This window comes from Heterocephalus glaber, unplaced genomic scaffold (assembly GCF_053883595.1).
Source record: "Heterocephalus glaber isolate CG9 unplaced genomic scaffold, H.glaber_assembly_v1.0 deba00001454, whole genome shotgun sequence".
NCBI lineage: Eukaryota > Metazoa > Chordata > Mammalia > Rodentia > Bathyergidae > Heterocephalus > Heterocephalus glaber.
Genome location: NW_028258303.1, coordinates 17,782,686 through 17,806,152, shown reverse-complemented (window position 1 = coordinate 17,806,152; position 23,467 = coordinate 17,782,686). Strand labels below are relative to the sequence as shown.

Here is a 23,467-nt window from a genome sequence, read left to right as displayed (position 1 = left end):
TCTTTCACTCACATTTGATTTTCTTTCTCTGGGTTTCCATTTTTGTCTTGTTTATTTCATATTTTCATAGAACAGCGTTGTTTGGAAGCATGAATCCTATGTGTCTTATTTACTAACTTTTTTTCCAGTTATAAATTCTGTTCTCTTTAACAGAGATTAATTTTGCTCTAAATTTCAAATAATGATAGCTCTTATTTTTTATTTTATTTTATTCATTTATGTATTTATTTTGTACCAGGGATCGAACTCAGGACCTTGCTCTTGCAAGGCAGGCAGAGGCACCACTGAGCTAAATCCCCAGCACTAGCTCTCATTTTTTAGCAACTAATCATGCCCATTTTGACATAGGGTATACTCTAATGAGTTGTATCCTCATTTGAATACCTGCCTATACTGCTGTATTGAATAAGATTAGCTTTGAGTTAGGGTGGTTGACTATTTCCAGGCATAATATATTCTCGAAAATGCAGGCGAAAAATGAAAGCCTCAAAAACGATTAAGGGGGTTAGAAATTTCGAAGCATGATGGGGGTGGGATAGAGAGCTAGTGGTAGTGAGCTAAAATGCATTCTAAGATCATAATTACTCCTTTGAGATACTCTTCATTGATATATTTATCTCATTTCATACACATCCTTTATTTTTTCATTGCCATTGAACACAGATTGACAGGCTTAAGTCCCATCATGTCCTGATTGAAAGCTAGGATTGGCTGCTTTTGAGAGAGCTAAGAATTTGCTTCTTTGTCTCTCTTTTGTAACATGATTTTGATGAGAACTTCATTTCTTATCATTAATTTTAGCATATGAATTGATTGGTTGTTGTCTCATTTTGGTTAAAAGGAAAGGGGAGTAAAAGGAAGTGAGATTCACATAATTGCACACAAAGGATAAATGGTGCAGACAGTCAGAATGTCACTGCTGGGTCTGAGAAGATAGCCAGTTGGCTGCTTTGCCATGCCATGGCCTGATGGTCCCTGGGCAGTATATGTTCCAAAGTCCATTTTTGGGCAGAAGACTTTTGTTTTGGGATATACCTGTGCAAGTGTGAATAATATCAAAATCTAAAAATTAAGACAGCATGACTTCTTCATATAATAAGTAGGGTCATGTTTGTTAATTAAATGGTCAGGAATTTTAAAACATCAATTGATTGCTAGGATTAGGCCACTAATTATCAAGAAAGGAAAAGGATGATTCTCCCTTCCATTATCCTAGAACCAAAAGGTGGAGGAACATGAGCTTCCTACAGTTGGTGGATGTGGGCTGAATTAAGTAGAAATGTAAAATAGAAAGGAGTGCACCAAATTAAATGAATGCTCATCCACAGAGAACTAAATAACTTTGTGCAGTTCAATTATGAGAATCTTTAAATAAAACTTGATGTGCTTAGAAATGTAGTCAAGCATCACAATATTCTATTGAATAAAACCATTGTATGATAAAACAAAATTTCTGGGAATATGAAAAGATAGCTGCAGAAATTCAGCTGATAAAAAATCTTGAGACCTTTTTCTGTTTTCTGGAGAGACTATAGTTTTTTTAAATATTCTGTAATATCATATTAAAAGCAACTCTTTGAGCCAGGGATTTAGCTCAATGTTGCTGCACCTGCCTCACAAGCACAAGGTCCTGAATTCGATCCCCAGTGCTGAAAGGAAAGGAACTCTTTGGAAGAGGTTTGAAGAAGAATTCCTCTGAGAATTTTTCAGGAGAGACTTTTTCTTTTTCCAAAGAAAATTCATCCTTAGAAGGGCCTCATGGCTGTCCAGATGGCCTGGAGCCCAAGGGGCGGTCACCAGCATTCTTCCTGACACTCAGTGATATGCAATGATCTTTGGTGATCTAAGCTACTGTCCTTACCCTACTGGCTCAGATTTGGTGCAATAAAATAAGAACATATGCATCGAGAAAGCTTCCCTCTCAAATACTTTATTTCATTAATCCTTTTTCATTAATCTTTTTATGTTCCAAACTATATTATTAGCCATTCCCCAAACATTGCTACCCTTTGGACCCTTGAACATTTACTCGTATCTGTTACCTTATTACTTTTCTACATTTTTTTTATCTACCAAAGTCCTAGCAGTGGTGAAAGGCTAACTGATCTGGAATAATTAAGAAGGCACTTTTAACCTCTCTTCTCCTTACCCACCCCAATCAAATGTAAACCCAACAAAATCATCGTATCTCTGAACTTCCATGACCATTTTTACTTCTTTGTTACATTCTAACTCAAATAGTAATTATTGTGCGATTTAATTTCTTATACCGTGTTAAAAAGTCATCAAGAAAGAAAGAATCGAAAAAGAAAGAAAGAAAGAAAGAATCCATGTCTTATTCATTCACTATATATTCTCCCCTGTCCCCTCCTCATGTTTTCCTCAACTTTGTATAAAGTAGATAGTCAAATATTAATCTTGAAGATAAATTTCACCCTGCTCTGTAAAATAAGTTAAATGCTCATGGTATGTACCATTCTTAATTTTCTGAGAAGAGAAGTTAAAGGACAGTAAAAGAATGATGACCTCTATTTGGTCTTTATATACAGTAGAATGGTGAAAGGGCTCATTTGACTGTCTTATATCAGATTCCCTCAAAGCACGCTCTGATGTGGAGATTTGTGTGCAGGAGATTTTCTAGGTAGAACTCTTAGGAAGGATTGCAGGAGAGAACATCTTTTCCTCACCCCTCACAAAGTTCGTGGCGGAAACCTTTAAAACAAAGAGCAGACTAAAAAAGAAAAGCATAGCAAGGTTATTTAACCAGTTTTATGTGAAACAGGAAATGAAAATCCAAAGACCCAGGGAAAACTGTACTTTTAGGAATGGTTATGTAGAGGTATGATTGCAGGATAAAAGGTGAGAAAATGAGGGTGTTTAGGAAGGCCTGTTTGTTCAGATTCTTTTGGCAGTCCCCATCTGGGGATCTTTTGGCAATACCCCATTTCCACCCTCTGAGTATAAGGCAAGGCACCTGACACAGGAGAGTCTTCTGGGAAGAAAGGGTGAGACCCTTAGAAGGGAAGGCCTTCCTGCTTCTGTGGTTTTTTCAGTTTTTATCAGCTTATACTATGCAGCATGCTAAAGTACTATATCTCTGGGTATTATGCTTCAAGCCCTGACAGAACCAAGTCCTAGAGAAAAATGGGGACAGGGAGGATGGGGTGGCTCTGGACAGGCTTTAGCTAGTGTGGCGGAGAGTTCTGGAGCTGGGTGATGCTTCAGAATTGCTCCATTTTCAGACAACAGGGCCTGAGTGTTTATACCACCTCGTTGATGTTGGGAAGGGGCTTCAGCCTTGGGCAAAGCCAACCTTTTTGTCAGAGAGCAACTGCTACAGAGTGACCCCTCTGATAGCCATCAGCTGCTAACAATCCCAGTGGTGCAGGAGTGAGCTCCTCATTCTGAAGATGGCGAAGTCCCCACCACCCCAACAGCCACTGTTACAACAGCATCACTGGGATTCCAGCTGGGGGACTCAAAGAGGAGAGTCATAAAAATGATACACCTACCCACAAATACTCTATTTCAACTCAAAATATGTGAATGTGCACTTACTGGCCACATTTAATTACAAGTGCAAGGTCTTTACTTCAGCATGAGCTCCTACCTGATGTCTTACATTCGGTACAAATGACATAAGGAAGATCATTAGATAGAACATCCTGATTCATTTTATTTAGAGATGTTTCTGAAGCTTTTTTCTTGTTCTGTTTTGTCTTGTTTTGTTTTGTTTGTGGGACTGAGAATTGAACCAAGGCCTTCACATTGAGCTATATCTCAGCCCTTTCTTATTCTGGGACAGGGTCTTTCAAAATCTCAAAGTTGCCCAGGCTGGGCTTGAGCTTTCAAGCCTTCAGTTGCAGCCTACCAGAGTGTGGGATGATGAGTCTGGCCATTATTGTCTTTTTTACACATAATTTGACAGCAATATTTGTAGTGCTTTGCCTTAATTTTTAAAATTTGATTTTGTATTTTGTCATAATTGCACATATTTGAAAGTATCAAATAATTCTATACACCTTATGACTAAAAATAGCAGCACTCATTGTACCACTTCTCACTGATACCTGCTTGCCGCAGGCAGCAACTTCACCTCTTTTCTCTTTCACCTGAATTCACCTCCGTATAAACAGTTGTATGTTTATGTTATTTTGCCTTAATTTTTAAGTCTTAGATATTTTCTATTGGTTTCTACTATGGAAACTGACGATTTAGTTTTCTTACATCTCCTATCTCCATCTCTCTTGCTTCATTCTTCAGTACATACTTCCCACCTTTCTCCCAAATATGGTTGTATTCTACTGATGTGGCTTATAGTTATTAAGTCTATGCTACTATCATTTACAGCTGATCCATGCAGTATTTGATGGTTACACTTACTTGTCTATGTCACTTTTAGGGTTCTTTGGTTTTGTTTGATTGTTTTTTGGGAGTTAGCAATTACTAAGAATTCCTTGGGCCAGGGATTTAGCTCAGTGGTTTCGCTGCCTGCTGTGCAAGCACACAGACCCGAGTTCAATCCCCGGTACCAAAAAAAAAAAAAGAATTCCTTATGTCTCAACTGTAAAATGGGATAAATGTATCTATGTCATAGTTAAGGTAGTCAGAGATGCATAAGTGGTAATTATTAGTTTTCATTGTCTTTGTTTTTCATGCACTGCTCCCTAATTCATCTCAAACTTTCTAACAGCCCTGTAAACATTCTTTCATAGTAAGTGCACAATGAATAAATGTTGAAAAATATGTAGCACCAACATTCTTAAATTGCACTGTATGAGCAACACAGCTTTAGTTGGGAGAACCCTACTCTTGAATTCTTGAACAAAGCCGATGTCTGCCCTTCCTTAGCTGCGTGACCTTGGGCTAGCATGTTTGAGTCACGGTTTCATAATTGGCTGACAGGAGATTGAATTAGACAATCTCTAGGGTCTCTTCCAGCCCTATGATTCTATTATGAGTAAAGGATATGAAGAAAATACCAAACTATAAGAAATGAGATTGCAATGATATTAGCTGCTACTACATTTAGCACCAACTCCAGAATACTTCTTAATTACCTGCCTGGCAGAATTTTGATGACCTCACTCATACTGCTGTGAAGGAGAATTCTGCCCAGTCATTCTATCCCAGCATTTGCTCTACCCCTTTGGGACATCTGGTTGTAATTTGAAGGAGCTACCACTAAATGTCGCTGTAAGTTACCAAAGTTGTGAGAAGCCCTCTGTCAATTGTTATACAAGCCTGGAGAAAGACCTTTAATCTTGTAGATTTAGAACTACACACTTCCAGTAGTCTCATTCAAACATGAAAAGCCCCAGATGGAAATTAAGTATGGCTTTAGAAAGGTGTTAAAACCCAAAATACACCTTCCTTCTTCCATCTGCCTTTCTCCTCAAACACTGTTTCTCCATATCTACTTACTGATAGGAACTGGCTAAGCCATCCTTTAAAGGAACTCCCAGTTGAGCAATTGCTTGACTCTTTGGCCTAGCTTCCTGATATTTTCCCCCTGAAGATAAAGGGCTTAACCTACAAGAAGAAATGGCCTCTTTTTTTCCTTGATTCTGTTGTACCTCTAAGCTTATCTAGAATCCTAGGCACTATTGTATTTCATTGATTTTTATAAAAAGGTACACATATTTTCATATTTTTAACATTTCTGAATATATTTAATCAGTGGTGACATAAAATAGTTGGCAGTGCTTTTTCTTTTTTTTAGTAATATAGTTAATGGTGCCTTGAATTTGATAAACTATTGTATCTGATATTACTGGGCGTCCATCTTAATTTATTAGAGTTCAGGGCTGTCTTAAATATTGTTTGGGAGATGAACTTCCTTTCAAGTCTAAGTCTCTTAAGGACCTCTAACTGCAAGCAACATTTATTAATTGTTTACCAAGTGTCTGAGCTGTTCTGTTTGCAAATATGATTGTATTTAAAACTCAAAGGGGCCTTTTTGATTTCCATTTTACAGATGAGGAAACTGAGCCCCAGGAAGTTCAGTCGCTTGGACAAAGTCATACTTCTACTATGGGCTTCCACCGGGAACGATGTGTTTCTGTATTTCTAATTATACTTACATCTTTTCTACTAGGTTACCTTGATATTTTAGGGCACATCACATCCCTTTAATGCCAGAAGATTTTTGTAATGTAAAAGACTCATCCTTTGAAAATTATAGAGCAGTTTTATGATATCCTTAGAAATATTGATACATCTGGTTACACAACATAACAATAATTACTTCTGAATTCCAGTCTCCATCTTTGTGATTGAAAGGGTGGAGTAGACTTGATGTCTCTGGGAGGTGAATTCTTCTCCAGAGAATACACTGTGCTTGGCAGGAAACAGCATAGGGTGCATCATAACTCACTTGGGGCTTGGATCCCTTCAGTCATCTAGTGGACCACTTTGGAAAATAGTTTTCCAAACATTTCCTTCTAGTCCCTCACTTACAGAAAGCTGGTTTATCAACGTTAGTACACGGCTCATGTCAGAGTTCACAATGGTCCTGGAGGTCCAAGTTGCAGGCAAGGTAAGGATTTAGTCCCTGTCCCTTGACTTCCTGAGGAGCAAGCTGGGAAACAAAGAGCAAATCTCTGTCATTGTTTTTTTGCTTTGACAGTCCCCTGGATGCAAATGACGCTCACTGCTAATGTCAGGAAAGGCAGAGAGGGAGGAAGGCAGTTTATCCCTCACTACTGTTTGCAAAGGCCTAGGGCAGCTAAATTTCAATTCCTAGCAACTCTAAGGAATTGCTGAAATACATTCCCTTCTAATTCCTCAATCCAAGTCATGAAGGGCATTTGTTGTCTATTGTCTGTACTTATGTTTTCCATTTCCAATCCTCCTTGTTTCAATTTCCCTTCATTAGTAAATCTAAAAACAAAAATTGGCAATCTGTGAGACATTCTGTTTCATTTATTTGTCTAGGAATTTATCATCAAAATATTCCCTTTATATCAGCAATTTGTGGTCTTATAATGATAAATAATCTGTTGTTCCATTTTACATTGCTTCTTAAAATAGCATAGGATTATAACATGTGCAGGAAATAATAGCTAAAAATTCAAGATCACTAAGACACGTTGATTACCATTGTTTAACGTTTCCTTGGCTTAAGGAAAATATTATTTGCTAACACAATTTTGAAATGATGTGTTTAACTTTCAATCTCTTGAGGGACATAATGACTCGATTATGTGTCATCTTGTGAAAATTATTGCATGAATCCTATTTGCACCTCTTCAGAGCCACCCAATCATCTTCACCATGATTGCTGTAGGAGGAAGGCCAAGTGATAGCTTTTCATTTCCTCTCAAATTCTTGAACCTTGCAGTGTGAAACCAATGAGATTTATAAGGGTATATGTGGTAAAACATAAGACTAAAAGTCACCCAGAATTTTTCTGAATGCTAAAAACAAGAGTATCTTTTCTTATTTTATTTAATTTCTGAGCTGCATTTCATTTCACTCATTTATTTAATCATATATCCCTTCAATCACTCTGCAAACACTTTTTGGACAGTGGATAGGTGTCATGTACTGTATCATGTGCAAAGGCTATGCTGTTGATGAGATGGAGTCCTTGCCTTTGAGTAGCTAATCTTCTAGGAGAGTTATAGATAAGTAGCCAGTTAAAGTGTGCTGTGATAAGCACTATATAGGGGTGAGTGTACTATGAGGTGGGGGACAGATAGGAGGGGAGGTTGGGTGGGGTTTCTTTCTGGAAGTGCTATCCTAAGCGTGCCTGTGTGACAACACTGTTTTCTGCTCTTGTCCTATTTTGATAACTGCTTCATCTCAACTTCCTTACCTGGCTTGCATTCCTTTTTATTTTAAGAAATAGCAGTATTTGCTGGGAGGTTTGTCTCACTCCCTAATTTCTTATAATTATATATTTTCTCAGGCACTCTCAATTGCAACTGTGGCTTCAAGTATCATACTCAGTTGGCGCCTACTGTATCTCTGACCTTAGACTATCAAAATAGTGACTCATTTGTTATTTTATCAGAAACAACCATTGACTACCATGTGCCAGAATGTGCCTGGCTAACAGATGAATGAAGTTGCCTTCATTAGTATCCACTGAGTTTTCCTTATGGCTAGCAAGAACTATGTAAGATACTATAAAATATGTCAGAATGAAAGGCTTGGGGAACACAGAGAAGGAAACCATTAACTACTCCTGAGAGAGCTAGGGAAATCTTTGCAGAAGGAAATGGAGATTGATCAGAGATGATTAGAAGAAGGGATTTCTAGGCTGTGAGAATAAAATAGTAAGTGCAAGGATGTGAAGGTCTCCTTGGCTTGTTAAGAGAATAATTCCAAGTTTGGTATGGCTATTTGATAGCACATATAGTGGAAAGCATCACAGTCTAGACAGCCTCACAAAATAAGGCATAGTCATTTCATCAACAGAGGTACACTATCAGCAGGTACATTTATTCGTAGGCATTAAGGAACCAATAGAGATCTTTCAAGTGATAAATTACAGAATCAAATTTGTCTTAGATGTTCATGAAGCAAGGTAGAGCATGGAAATATGGCAGAAAATTAAATAAGAGGTGACAAAGATCTGAACTAAGGCAGTAGCAAAGAAAATTTTTAAAGCTTTATGATTTGAGAGGGTTTTATGTAGTAGAATCAACAGGATATGGGAGTAAGGGAAAAAGAAGATTCAACAAAGATGCTGTGGTTGAAAGGGAGAATAGATGGTCTCACTGTTAACTAAAAATTAAATGAGGTATGGAATACAAAAATATAATGTGCTCAGTTTTGGATAAGTTGAGTTTTGCTTGCGTGTGGGACATTCCAGTGGAGATATTTAATAGGCAATTGGGAACAATGAATTTGAAGCTGGGGTGGTGGATCAAAGATGGACAAATACACTTAAAATAATCATTACATAGCTAATAGTTGAAACCACAAAAGCAGAGGGATCATGATCATGTTCATATTCAATAAACCTTCTAAAATATTTGCGATTTTAAATCTCTTTAAAATATTAATGAATATTCTAACAATTATCTATAGCTGCTGTGCCATTTTGAATAGGGGTGAGGTTGTGGCATGGTTCTGCTTCCACAGAGCTCTCTGGGGCAAGGGAAATAATCAAACAAATACGAAATAGTATGGAAAAGGTTATTACGGAAGTGTGTACGGGTGAAGACTTGATAGAAGGAAAAGTGGTCACTCTCAAAGGGATGGAAGAGAAGAAAACCAAGGACAGAACTCAATACAACTCCAGAGAATATGGGAAGCTTCCTAGACTTGCCATCCTATTAGGTGCTTCCAGCCTCATCCTGGAAGCTGCTCACTCACTGTGGGTGGAGTAAATGAGCCTGGGGCACTTGGGAAAGAATGAAAAGAAGAAGAAATCTGGGATTTCCCCATTCCTGGGAGGACACTTTAATCATCCCTGTTAGTCTTTCACTTGGAAAGCTAATTCAGGTGGAACTCAAATTCTTTGAAGACAAGGAAATACAGCAGTTTAGAACCAGGATGGGAATTTTTTGTTGGAGCTCTAATTATGAACTGTGCTTTGGCAAACTAGGCCTTTTTATTTCTATTTCTGGTGTGCAGTAAAATTATGTAGCCATCGATTTTCTGTCCAGCCATCAGTGAGAGCCCAGGATAATGGCACATCACCATTCATTTACTAATGACAGGGCTGGGCTTGTAAACAGGAACTCAAGCCTGCACTGGGCCTTGCAACCTCCATGCTCGTTGTATGTCCATTTAAATGATCTGTTACAACCAGCAATTATGACATGGCTTTCTTCCTTCACCTTCTCCCTTCTCTCCTCCCCACTTACCAAGTGTACATGTTAGTATTTCATCAGCTTGCATTACAAATGAACATGGTTGGCATTTTTTTCTTTTCAGAGGGACTTATTTAGGCAAATGGTAGTACAAAGAATTACTATGAAAAAGAAAGAAAAGCATTAAAGCCTTATGATAAATGATGCACCGCATCCACCCACCCCTAAATCTAAAACTACAGGTCTTTCCCAGAACTTCAACTTCATTGCCCAAGGCTGGCCATCACTCTCCGCCACAGACTGCCTGAGACTTGAAGGAGGGGACTCTTCTCACCAGGCCATCACAGAGGGGCTTGAAACTGTGTAGCTCCTCACCACCATCCTGGCCCTACATAGCTGAGGTTATGTTATAATGTACTTCACTGTTTTATCTGGCTGACTTGTAGCTTTCCCAGGAAAAAGAAAATATTTTTTCTATATCCTATCTCTTGCTGCAGAAAAGAATGTACTTTTCAGGACGTATCTTTGCAAGCACCTTGAATGTTTTTCTCTATAATAAAGACTTGCAAATATAACTTGTGTGTTTTGAAAGTGATTATCCACATCACTTTCCTTTCTTCTCAGGTTCTACAGTGTTGACAGGATGGGTTGCTTATCCATGTTGTGTAACCAGAAGCATAAGAATTGACCAGCATGTAGTAATCTGAAGATCGTGTGAGAATAAGAAGCCCATCCTACTCCCTGCTCTCAGCCACTTGCTCTTCTAGAGCACAGGCTTCAAGTAAGCTTGTACCTTTCTCCTTGTCTCTCCAGGCACTATGAACGGCACAGATCTATGCCTAAAAATAGGCATTCATGAACTCTGTAAATTTATTTGGAGACAGAACTGGAGGAAATGGCTGAAATTCTCAAAGATAATCAGGATAGTGGTTTTTTATTGAGCATACATTGTATTCAATTCTTACAAACACACTAAGATTGATTATCTGATTCTGATTTTACAGATAAAGAATTCAGGCTCACAAAGTTTAAGTGATGAACCCTGTCCACATGAAAAGGGGCAGAGCCAGGGTTTGAGCCCATTACCCTTCTATCAAGTTTTGCTCCTCCCAAGAGAGACTTCTTTGGGCTCCCTGTGCTTTTTCGTAAGCATCTTTTACAAGACTGTTGAGTTGTTAGAAACACACAATAACTGTGGATTTTTAGTCTGTTCTTTTGAAAGCAGGTGGTAGTGCTGTGCCAGCGGGGTTGGGGAGGCAACAGCTAAGAGCATAGATTCTCTGCTGTTCACTTCAAACCAGTGTGTGAGGAGTCAGAGACCACACTTCTTGCAACAAGGAAACACAGTCTTGGGGATGAAGGAGAGCTGGAATAATTAATCTGGAAAGAAATCCCTACTTTCCAAGGATTTATGGCTGTATAGTTATGCAAGTCATTTGGAAGGATCTACAGTGCTTCTCAAGGGTAGTTCTGGGGAGGTTTACAGCCCCACACAGTGTTAGCAAATGGTACTTCCTCCTGTGAACAGACTTCTTTCCTTGACACTTCTCTTTGCTTTACTTTGTGCCAGACCTGAAAATCTGGAGCTCAGATCCAGCTCCCTCTGGAGCACTGTGGCAGCGTTCCAGTTCCTCATGGCTATGACTGTGAAGATGGTTCTGCATGCAGGGCAATATTTATGGCTTTGTCAGCTGTTGGCACCGTAGACATGGGCTCAAGATGGCCACAGGAGCTTTAGTGGGCCATGGGTGTTTGCTTAGAATGATGATCAAGGGGGTGAGTTCCTGTCCAGCCTCTGAGCAGTAGGCCTGTCCTACTCCAAAGCATTCCCTAAAGGAAGAAATTCTTGATTCTTCAGTAGCCCAGGGTCAAATGTGACCTAGGATGACAAATATTTGCACTTGGAGTTTCTTTTCATTTGTTTGTTTTTTGTTTTTTTTGCAACAGGGTCTCACTATGTACTTCAAGCTGGCCTTGAACTCACTATGTAGTCCAAAGTGGCCTCGAACTCATAGCAATCCTCCTGCCTCAGCTTCCCGAGTGCTGGGATTACAGGCATGCCCAACCAGAGAGTTTCTTTCTTTTTAATTCTTATTTTTTAATATTTCTGTTTTTGTTTCACACTTTCTTTTATTAGTTCATATAGGTTGTACAGATGAGTGGGTTTCATTCTGGCGGATTCATACATGCACATAAAATACCCCCAGTTTCACTTCTTTTTTGTTTCAGTGTATATATTTTGAACATATCCATCTAAAATTTACCTGCTCTCACACCCCTTCCCTTCTACCTCATTCCCATCCTCCTTATTCCCATCCTTTCTACTTGTCATTTTGTAAGATTCCACATATCAGAGAGAACGTGTGATATTTGTGTTTGTGGTCTGCTCAACACTCATCTCCAGATCTATGTGCTTTCAAGGCTGGTTCCATATCCTGGCTATTGTGAATTGTGCAACAATAAACATGGGCATGGAGACATTCTTATAGTCTGCTGATTTTAATTCCTTGTGAGTATAGCAAGGAGTGGCATAGTTGGATCAAATGGTATCTCTGGTTTTAGTTTGTTTTTGAGGAAATTCCGTACTGATTTCTGTGGTGGGTATCCTAATTTACATTTTCTCCAGACATGTAGAAGAGTTTCTTTCTCCCAGTATCCTGTCAGCATTTATTGCTTTTTGTATTGTTGAAGATAACCATTCTTTTTTCCAATTTTTTGTTATTGCATGTTTGCAGTACACAATGATTACATTCCTTGTGGGGAGTTGGTACATATGTATAACCCATCTTAATTCTTTTTTCATTCCCTTTTCCTCCTCTCCCATCTCCCTCCTACTCTTGGTTTCCCTCCATTTTGCAAAAGTTTTATCTCCCTGTTTCCTATTATCTATCTTTTATTGTGCTCTTTATTTATATTTTGGGTTTTCTGACTGGGGTAAGATGGAATCTCAGTGTAGCTTTGATTTGCATTTCCTGAATAGCTAAAGATGTTGAACTTTTTTCATATACTTATTGGCCAATTTTACTTCTTATGAGAAGTGTCTGTTCAATTCATTTGGCCATTTATTGATTGGGCTATGTGATTTTTTGGTATTAAGTTTTTTGAGTTCTTTATTCATTCTAGATATTAATTTTCTGTTGGAAGAGTAGCTAGTAAAGATTTTCTCCCATTCTGTAGGTTGTCACTTCACTCTGTTAGTTGTATCCTTTCCTGTGCAGAAACATTTTAGTTTGATATAATCATATTTGTTGATTCTTGCTAACTGTAGTGTTCCTATACTATTGGACTCTTACTCAGGTAGTCTTTGTCTGTACCTATGGCTTCAAGTGTTTCTTCTGTTTTCTTTTAGCCATTTCCAAGTTTCTTATATAGAAACTTTGGTCCATTTTAAATTGCTTTATGTACAGGACAAGAGATAAGGATCTAACTTCATCTTCTACAAGTGGATGTCCAATTTTCTCAGCAGCATTTGTTAGAGAGGCTGTCTAGTCTCCATCATATATTTTTACCTCCTTTGTCCAGAATCAGATGGTTGTAGTTGCACGGGTTTGTTTCTGAGTCTTTGACTCTATTCTGTTGATCTATCTATCTTTTTTTGTGCCAGTACAATGCTGATTTTGTTCCTATGGCTTTGCAGTATAATTTAAAATTGGGTTTTGGGATGTCTCTAGCTTTGCTCTTTTTGCTTAGGATTCTTTTGGCTATTCTGGGTCCTCTGTGTTTCCATATAAATTTTAGGATTGTTTTTCTTAGTTCTGTGAAAAATGGCATCGTTATTTGGTTGGGGATTGCATTCAATCTGTAGATTTTTTTCTGGTAATATGACTATTTTAACAGTATTAATTTTACTGATTCATGAACATGAGAAGTCTTTCCGTTTTCTAGTATTTTCTTTCGATTTCTTTTCTCAGTGTTCTGAAATTTTTACTGTAGATACTTTTTACCTTCTTATGTAGATTCCTTTCTATGTATTTGTAAAGCTATTTTAAATAGAATTTCCTGAGTTCTTTGTCAGCTAGTCCATTACTGGGATATAGAATGCTACTGATTTTTATTTTTTTGCTTAAATTCTTTTATTGGTACATTTTAGGTATACAATATGTTTACATTTATCATTGGGTGCTTGTACCTGTATGTGATGTATCTTGGTTCTTATTTTTTCCCCATTCCCTGTCCTCCTTTCACCCCCTCCACCCCTCCCTATTTATAAAGACTTTGTTTCAATTTTTTCCTTTTCTCATAGTTTTTCCTTTCCCCTTCCCCTCCCACTTCTCCTACCCTTTTTCTTCCTATTTCAAATTATCAATTATTCATTTTAATCATTTTAATCCTTATTTACACTTTCAGTTTCTCACACTAGAGAAACTATTTGGTATTTACACATATATCCTATTTATTTCACTTAAGAGGATGGCCTCAATATGCATCCATTTAGCTATAAATGTCTCTAGTTTCTCATTCTTTATGGCTGAGTAGTACTCCATTTTATAAAAAAAAAACCCCACATCTTCTTTATCCAGTCTTCAGTTGATGGGCACTGGGGCTGTTTCCAAGCTTCAGCTATTACAAACTGTGCCGCTATAAACAAGGGTGCACATATATCACTGTGGTATGATTCTTTTAATTCTTTGGAGAAGATACCCAGCAGGGGAATAGCTGGGTCAAATGGGACCTCTGGTTCTAGTTCTTTGATGTATCTCCATACTGATTTCCATGGTGGTTGCACCATGCTATTGATTTTTTAATGTTAATTTTATATCCTGATATCTTGATGAGTTTATTTCTCATCTTTCAAAGCCTTTTGGTGAAATCTTTAGGGTCTTCTAAGTATAGGACATACCATTTTCAAACAAGGATAATTTTAGTTTTTTCTTTCCTATTTGTATCACTTTTATTTCTTTCCCTTGCATAACTGTTCTAGCTAAAATTCTGATAACTAAATTGAATAGGAATAGTGACAGTGGACTTCTTTGCTTTGTTCCTGATTTTAGAGGAGACACTTTCAATTTTCCCCCATTCAGAATGATGTTGGCTATGGATTTATCATATATAGACTTTACTATATTAAGAAACAATACATAGTTTCTTCTGGGCTTTTATCATGAAGGGCTGTTGAATTTTGTCAGAGGCCTTTTCTGCATCAATTTAGATGATTGAGTGATTTTAATCCTTGATTCTATTTATGAGGTGTCATACACTTATTAATTTACATACGTTGAACCATCCTTCATCCCCGGAATAAAATCAACTTGATTGTGGTATATAATCTCTGTAATGTGTTGTTGAATTTAGATTATAAAAATTTTATTATAGATTTTTGCATCTTTTTTCTCGAGGATATTGGTCTATAGTCTTCTTTTGGTGTCCTTGTCTGGTTTTGGTATCATGCTTTTGGAGTTTCCATTTACTGCAGAAGCACCTCTGGCCGTCCACAGTTTTAGAACGGTGCTCACCACTTTGTCCTCTTCATTGATTCCCTGTGAAGCTATGGGTAATGAAGAAGCTCATATGTTCTTTCCACCTTTCATTGGTTTTGTGACTCAGATCAATTAATCATCACTCTGATTTGTGTTAATATTTATTTATGGGACAGCAATACAGAGCTAAATATATCAAGGATAAATGCTGTCACTATATACAAAATATTTTAAGGCATGTGATTTTCATTTCATCATCCTAATAACCTCATAAAGTGGGCAGGGAAAAAACTCATTCTGCTCTTTTGAAGACTGAAATCAGTGATTTAATCAAGGTTACAAGAATCACTGGTGGTACTAGGACCAGAGCCATATTGTCCTGATTCCTAGATCTATATCGAGGTGAGACAAACGATTGCTTATGTTGCCAATCATTTGAAGGTTTCTATGATCAATTCAGACAAAAATGATGAATTGGCAAAGTGCAGCTTTGCGTGCAGCTGTGATGTTGCTGGTCAACACCATGTAAGGTCGTGTGCTGTTCATCAAAAGAGGCTGGCGCTGGTCTCTGCCACTGCTGGCCACTGTCATCCACCGCTGGCTTGTGCCAGATGCTGTTGGTCAACTCTGCTAGTTGCTGTTGGTCTCTGGAGCTCTTCAGGGCTAATAGTCCTTAATGTTTATGTCTCTTTCTTTTAAAGTGACTGCTCTTTCCGCACTACTCAGAATAAAAATCCTGAATACATTTATGGATCTTCCTATCCATACTGACTGGGAAATAAATAACAAGCAGATTCATAGGACCACTGTAGCAAGGACTTGTGCGGTAGCAAAAGGGCCTCAGTATACCAGAGGGACCCCTCCTAGACTATCCCTAGGGGTACAGTGGAGGGCCTGCTCATATAACAGATCCAGGCCTGTGATTGATTCAAATTCAGGGCTACTGATTAGTGCAAGTGCAGGCCTGTGATTGATTCAAGTCTGTGCATAGCATCCAGAAAACCCACAGCTGTGATGGCGAAGATTCCACAAAGAGGCAGGAGGCATGAGCTGTTTGACCGACAGCTACGTATCTCCCTGAAAAATGCTGGGACCAAAATCAGGGAATCTTCAGCAGGACTAGCTGTTTTCAACACAGTTTATTGGGGTTTTGGGAGGTTGAGGATGTTAATAATGGGCCCAGATCCCTTCCTGATCTCTGCCACATTAGGGGCAGCTTCCCCACCACTTCAGTGTCCAGAGTAGTATGAGTAGGGGAGGGGAACCATGCCTGACAACTCAACACCTACTGTTACAGTGGCCCAGGGAGCAGCTGTCAAGTAACCCAAGGGGACACTGAGGTAAACTGTCCCAGTTGATCCATATGTGTGGGGGAGCCAAGGGAAGTGAGGGAGAAGAGCATGACATCCCTTGGCCAAACCATTTCTCCCTCCAGTTGTCATTTAAAAAAAAAGGCATGGAGCGGGGTGCAGATCCTTCTTCTCTCTCACTTGAACCTAAATCTGGCCCAGTACCTGATAAGCTAAGAGTGTTTTTCACAAATATCGCACTCTTTCTCTTGTGAGAAACCGAAAGGATAAATAAGGACCAAAATGGGTGATAGATATCAGGAAATAGGAAGAAAACATTCAAATGGGAAGGAGACTGGGGGAGGGGGAGGAAGGGAAAAGAAAAAAAAACAGAATAGAAAGAAACAAATGGAAACAAAGCTTTTGTAAATAAGGAAGGGAGGAAGGATTGAAGAGAGGGGAGAAGAATGGAGGGAAAAGAAGAATCAAGATATATTATGTATAGGTACAAATTCCCTGTGATGAATGTGACCATTATGTATATCAAAAGAGTACCAATAAAAATAATTAAAAATAAATAGTTGAAAAAACATCATTTCATGGCATGTCAAAATTATATGAAATTCACACTTCAACATCCATAAAATAAAACTTTATTGAAACACAGACGCACTTTCTCATTTACATACTTTCAAGCTACAGTGATCAGAGTTGAGTTGCTGTAACAAAACTTATGGCCCCCAAAGCCTAAAATATTTACTATCTGGCCATCCACAGGAGAAATTTGCCAGCCACCAAAATAGAAGATGAATAAGTAGAGAGCCTTACTCATATTCCCTGTACTAGTTTGTTAGGACTAAAGCAAAATGTAACACCAACTGGGTGGCTTAAAACATTTATTTCCCCACAGTTCTGGAGTCTGGAGCTGGAATCAAAATCTCATCAGGATCGTGTTCCTTCTGAGACTCTGGGTAGAATTCCTTCTTGCCTCTTCCTAGCTTCTGATGGTGACCCACAATCCTTTTTCTTTTGCAGCTGCGTCAGTCCAGTGTCTGCTTGGATCATCACATGGTTGTCTTTATCTCATTTCTCCCTGTGTGTGAGTCTAGTTTCCCCTTTTCACAAGGACACTAGTCATATTTGATGAGGAACCACCCTAATGGCCTCATCTTAAGTGGGTCATCCACAGAGATCCTATTTTGGTATAATGTCACTTCCCAGGTATCACTACATGAGTATATTCACAGTTAGGATGTCACCATCTTGTGAGAAGGACATAATTCAACCTATAAGACTCTTTCCACAATAGTGTGTTGAGCTGTCATGATCTCGACTTTTTGTTTCCCTGCCTGCCTTCCTTGGTTTCTCTGTCTTGCTTTTTTTTTTTTTTTTCCTTTTCCATGATTCATTATGCATTCCACAAACATTTATGAAGTTCCTACTCTGTTCTCACCCATCACCATGCTGAACTATAGAGTAGAAAAACTTCTAAGAATAGCCTCTGGACTCCATAAACTTAGATTGCAATGCAAAAGATAACCACCTGCAATAAGTTCTAGTAAAGGGGTTTGTACAATCTTAAGGATTATTCCAAATACTGAGTAATAATCTTTTAAAATCACTGATGTGGTCCTATTACTTATGGTACCACAGTTGTTAACTCAAAAATTATAGATGCTGAGATGCATAGCATTTGCATATAGACTTCCTCACTGTTATTTTAAAGTCAAAATTTATAGAAATGTTCTGCCTCTCTTTTTTGCCCCAATTCCTTCAAATCATGTTCCCTTCAGCACTTACTATTTCAAGTTGGTGAAGGGCAATGGTACATGACCCAACCCTGAGTGGGGCCTTTTGCCTGCTTTATTGCATTAATATAGATACCTTTAGGGATGGAGCTCTTTGCCACTCAGAGCCTTTTGTATGAAATGTTGCTTTTTGTTATGTCTTCTTTGAGGCTCTTTGTTGTTCTTCTCTCTCTCCTGGCACTAACTGGCCACATTCTAATATTGTGCCAAAGTGCATGAAATGTGTTCTGACAGCTACTCCTCCCTTTAGCCTTCCCCGGAGCACAGTGCCTGCCATTCTCACCAGATTCTCCTTGCAGAGTTAAGGTGAGGGCCAGCAAATGGCCTGGGTCTGTCATGGTGACAGTGGTGGGGACTATGGGGGGCATTGTCCAAGTCTTACAGTTTTACCTCTGTGCAGTTTGTAAGCCATGGCTGCCTCCTGCTCTCTGTAGAGTCACAGCTTCCTGAAGTCTGTCTCAAGGTACTAACCTGGTGGGAAATGTCCAAGACCTACACTGGCAGGAAGGGGAGTAGGTACAAAGTGAACAATGTTTTCCACAGACTGTATTCTTTTCATAGCATTCATAGTTACAGCTAATTAAGACTTTGGATCTGGAGTTCATGTGGCCTTCTTTCTTCTATTGAGCCCTTTAAGGAGACTTCTGTGATCTCTTTTACATAATTCACTATGAATGGAAAGGCTCCTTAGCTTTTATAAGTGATTCTGAGTAAGAACAAATCAATATTAATTTATTTTTATTAGTACATATTTGCAGTACACAATGTTTTCATTCCTTGTGTGCAGTTAATATGTATACATAACACATCTTAATTCCTTTTTTCATCCTGCCTCCCTCCCTCCATCTCTGGATCCCCTTTCATTTGAGAAAGATCTCCCTCCCTATTTCCTATTATCTATATTTTATTTTGCTCTTCATTTATAACTTGGGTTTCCCATGTAAGATAAATAATGCAATATTTAAGCTTGTGTATCAAATTTATCACAGAAAATTGAACTGGGAATCAACAAATGGGCTCATATCAAGTTAAAAAGCCTCTGCACAGCAAAAGAAACAACCAACAGAGTGAAAAGAAAACCTAAAAAATGATAAAAAATTTTTGCCAGCTAGTTCTTAGAGGACTAATATCTAGAATATGTAAAGAACTCAATATCCATTTATTAAAGAACCTTTGACATTGGTATTTTGAGACTAGAACAACCTCATTTTTAAATTTTCAAGTGAATTTCACATTGTGCCCTGATGATCCCAGAGTACAAGTTTATAGCACAATCTATCCTAGAAATACTTCTGAAAGCCAATAGAGTCCTGACTTGACCACTTACTAAGAAAATTTGATCCAGTCACTCAACCTGTATCTTAATGTCCTGATATGAGATGAATAACTCTTTTATAGGGTTTCTTAGAAGTTCAACAATATGTGTCAATGGGCTTTAGGAATAGAAAGTTTTGTATAAATGTTAGATGGTATTATTAGCATTGTTACTAATTAAAAATAAGCTCTGGGAGCCGGGGATTTAGCTCAGTGGCACTGTGCCTGCCTTGCAAGCAGCAAGCACAAGGTCCTGAGTTTGATCCCTGGTACCAAAAATAAATAAATAAATAAACAGTCTCTGGAAATTTTAGAGACATTTCATTCTTTGGCCAGATAAGCAAAGACACAGTTATCATTGGTGTTAATTTTGTTTAGGTATAGCTTTGACCACTGATTCCCAAGGTACAGTTTCTGGAATGAGAGCATCAATCTTACTAGAGAGTGTGCTCGAAATGCAAATTCTTAGGCCCCACCTTATTCCTTCTAAATCAGAACCCAGCGATTTGTATTTATTGAGCTTTCTGTTTGATTATCATGCCACTCAATGTTGAATCCCACTGGCTTAATGTTATTCCCATGGGTATGTGAGGGCTCTGATTTTGGTGATGATTTTCACCAGGGAAGATGTGGAAGAGCTTCTGAAAAACAGAAATGTATTCCCTGAAGATTGAGATGCCAACATTTGTTGACTTTCCACAACAGGCCTGCCAGCTATGTGTTCTATTTTCCAGCATAGGCATAGATCCTAAGATTTCAGGTCCTTGAAACTTTGTCTCTGCTAAACACAAATTAATCAGCGACTGTGGTGTGGCTCAGCTATAAGATGCTCATTGAGTAAGATGGTGCTCCGTACTTGAGAGAGATGGTAACAGCTGAATGAGATGACTACTAATCTAGTGAAATTCAGTAGTGCTCCACTGAGCATGATTCCTGTCCTGACTACTTCCAAACATCAGGGTTTTTTTCTTCCCCTCTAACAACCTTAGTCTTTCTTACATGGACACCCACCTATTAATGAAGGTGGGCTACCTCTAAGGTGCTCTGCCAGCTCTGAGAAAACCAGGTGCTCACCACATCCCCTGTGCAACCCCTTATGCCTCTGGACTACAGCTATGCTGTGTCTGTCAAGATAGCTAGATGGAAGTTCCTTGAATAAAGTGAAAACCAGAGGTATAAGTTGAATTAAGGTAAAGTAGGGAAAGTGGTAGGGAAAGCATTGGCGGGATCATAGCACTGTCAGGGTGATCCACAAGGGCAGAGGCATGTGGTAGGTGTTAAATAGTTCTTGGATGAATGAAGGAATGAATTTTGGGTTTTGGGAGCTAACGTGACTACTTAATTTATGAGCATCTATCTTATCCCAGATGAAAAGACATTATGCTTTGATTGAGTGAACTATTAGGTATGTTTAGCTTTAAATGCAGGCATAAATAGATTTGATCTTTCTATGGCTCAAATTTCCTCCCATCAGCTTTCCCTTAATTATCCACAAGTGTTCCAAGCCTTCATTAGCTAAATAGGATGCAGATGATGGTCATTAGTCTAGGATATAAATCCTGCTGGCACATTCAGTGGCTTTTCACTTGACTAATTGAAATTTTTGGTATTCATTGATTACAAGAAAACACTGTAATTTTATCATTTATTTGGGTGTATAATTTTTCCTTTGGTTGATGTTTTATAATTATGCAGTTAAAAAAAATGTGAATGCCACACTTTGCCTAGAGGATATACCACTATTTCAGTGCATATGTATCAATACAAGTCTACTAAAGCATAAAAACAAAACAGAAATTCATACTTTTGTCAAGAAATGCTAGAACCAGCCTCCTAAACTGTCTGAGGAAGCTTCCAAGTAACAAGTACTTTGGGGACCCATTGATTTAATGAAAGAGACTTTCACATTGTTAGTAATATGAGTAGGTCTAGTCCTGACATCTACCAATGAGTAAGAAGTCATACAGATGTCTGTACAAATTGGAAATATCAAATGGAGATGCCTTATGCAGCCGTCATTCCTTAATAGCTCTTAGCATTCAGTGTATTTGATTCAGATACTAGATAGCTTCATCAGAACTAGATAGCCTCTGTCTCGTGGCATCTAAGAGTACAAAACTCACCCACCCACAGGCATACATACATTAAGGAGATGCTTGAAATAAAAGTTTGTGAAAACATTACCTTTTCAGAGATTCAGTCTCTCAATTGTTTAATTTTTATAATTCAGTACTTAATGCATTCCAATTTAATCACATAAGTGTCATATGTTTGTTGTTTTTAAAATATAAATCTTATTTACAGATATTATGTGGCAGAAATTGGCTCGGTAAAGGTATGATTCTTCCAGCTCTTTCTCTAAACTTAATTTAATGGGAATAAGCAACATTGTAATCATTCTCAGAGGTAAACTTTCTCTTACAAAGAAGTTTAGAACATGAGGAGTCTCTTTGCAGTGCTCGATCACTTTATAAAACATTCCTGCCAGGGAGAATTGGGTAAGTAGCTCACCTCCTGGAAGTGCTTTTTTATATGCTGGATTGGATGAACCATCCATTACTGATCTTCTTCCATCTGTAGACTCTCTGACCAAGAACTTATTAGGGGCGATTTTTCATCACAAATTACTTTTCCTTTTGGGTCACTTGTGTCTTTCTGCCCACTTAGAATATTTTCGCAAATGGTTATGAATGTTAATTTAGGGAAGATATGTTTATGCTCCTATGTCTTCTAAATTAACCATTACAGTGTCTCAAAGTCAAATGTAAAGGCATAATTAGTGCTTTTGTGAATCCTCCATTGCTACAGTTAATTTTAGGTGTAAACTTCACTGATGGAAGGGATGCCCTGACAGCTGGTCAAATACTACTTCTAAGTGTCATCTGTAGGATTAGCATTTGATTCAAAAGACTGAATAAAGAAGATGTCCTCACCAGTGGAGTCCACCATCACACAATTCATTGAAAGTGGGAAGAGAACAAAAAGATGGAGGAAGGGTGAATTTTTTCCTGTCTCTCTTCTTGAGCTGGGACACCTGACTTCTGCTGTCATGGTTCTTGGGCCTTTGGACCCTGGAACTTATCCTCTCCCCCACCTCCATCCCCTATTTCTTAGGCCTTTGACCTTGGAGTGAGAGCTATACCAAGGGCCCCCTGGTTCACAGGTCTTCAGACTCAAGTGGAATTGCATCTCTAGCTTCCCTGGTCCCCCAGCCTGCAGAGGGCCTATTGTGAGACTTCTCAGCTTCCTTCGTTCTGTGAGCCAATTCTCATAATAAATCTACTCTTAAATATCTCCATATATCATGTTGGTTCTGTTTGCGAGGAGAACCTTGACTAGTACACCTATAAAACTCTCTTCCTCGGTAGATAATCAAGAGTTGTTATTCAAATGACTTTCACTGGCAGATGGAGGAAAGAAGTAGGTAGTATGCTTACTGTGTGCCTGATAAAATCAAACAACATGCCTATTAAAATCAGGCTAGATTTGTTCAAATTAGCAAGGAATTTCTCATGATCTAAATAGGAATGAATCCTTATTTCCTTATTTCAGGTGAAGAGTTCAAGAGCTCAAGGCCAAAGGTCCATCATAAGCTCTATTATGGTTTATATGTAAAATACCCACCCCCTCCAAGTCTCATGTGTTTAGAAGTGGGGCTTTCAGAAGGCAAGTGTTTCATGAGGGTATTATACTCATCAGTGGACTGATCCATTGATAAGTTTATAGCTAAGTGTGCTGTTAAGAGGTGAGGCCTGGTTGGAAAGAATGTGTCCTGGGGGGTGCCTTTAGAATGTGTATCTTCCTCACTGGCTCCTCCTTTCTCTCTGCTTCCTGGCTGCCATGGTTGAGCAGCTTTTCTCTGCCATCCCACC

At 38.5% G+C, this 23,467-nt stretch overlaps 1 protein-coding gene across 5 annotated transcripts in view; it reads left to right on the top strand.

Annotated features, from left to right (window-relative positions):
• Positions 1–23,467, top strand: part of Rasgef1b (RasGEF domain family member 1B) — a 598,312-nt gene that overhangs the window by 196,441 nt on the left and 378,404 nt on the right. The window contains exon 3 of one of the 5 annotated variants that reach the window (XM_087215905.1): positions 10,392–10,548. The exons of 3 other annotated variants lie outside the window; for them this stretch is intronic. The gene's annotated coding sequence lies outside the window, so the exon portion shown is untranslated. Of the gene's footprint in view, positions 1–10,391; positions 10,549–23,467 lie in introns of those variants that run through there. One more of the 5 variants, XM_021260974.2, reaches the window with a different exon arrangement.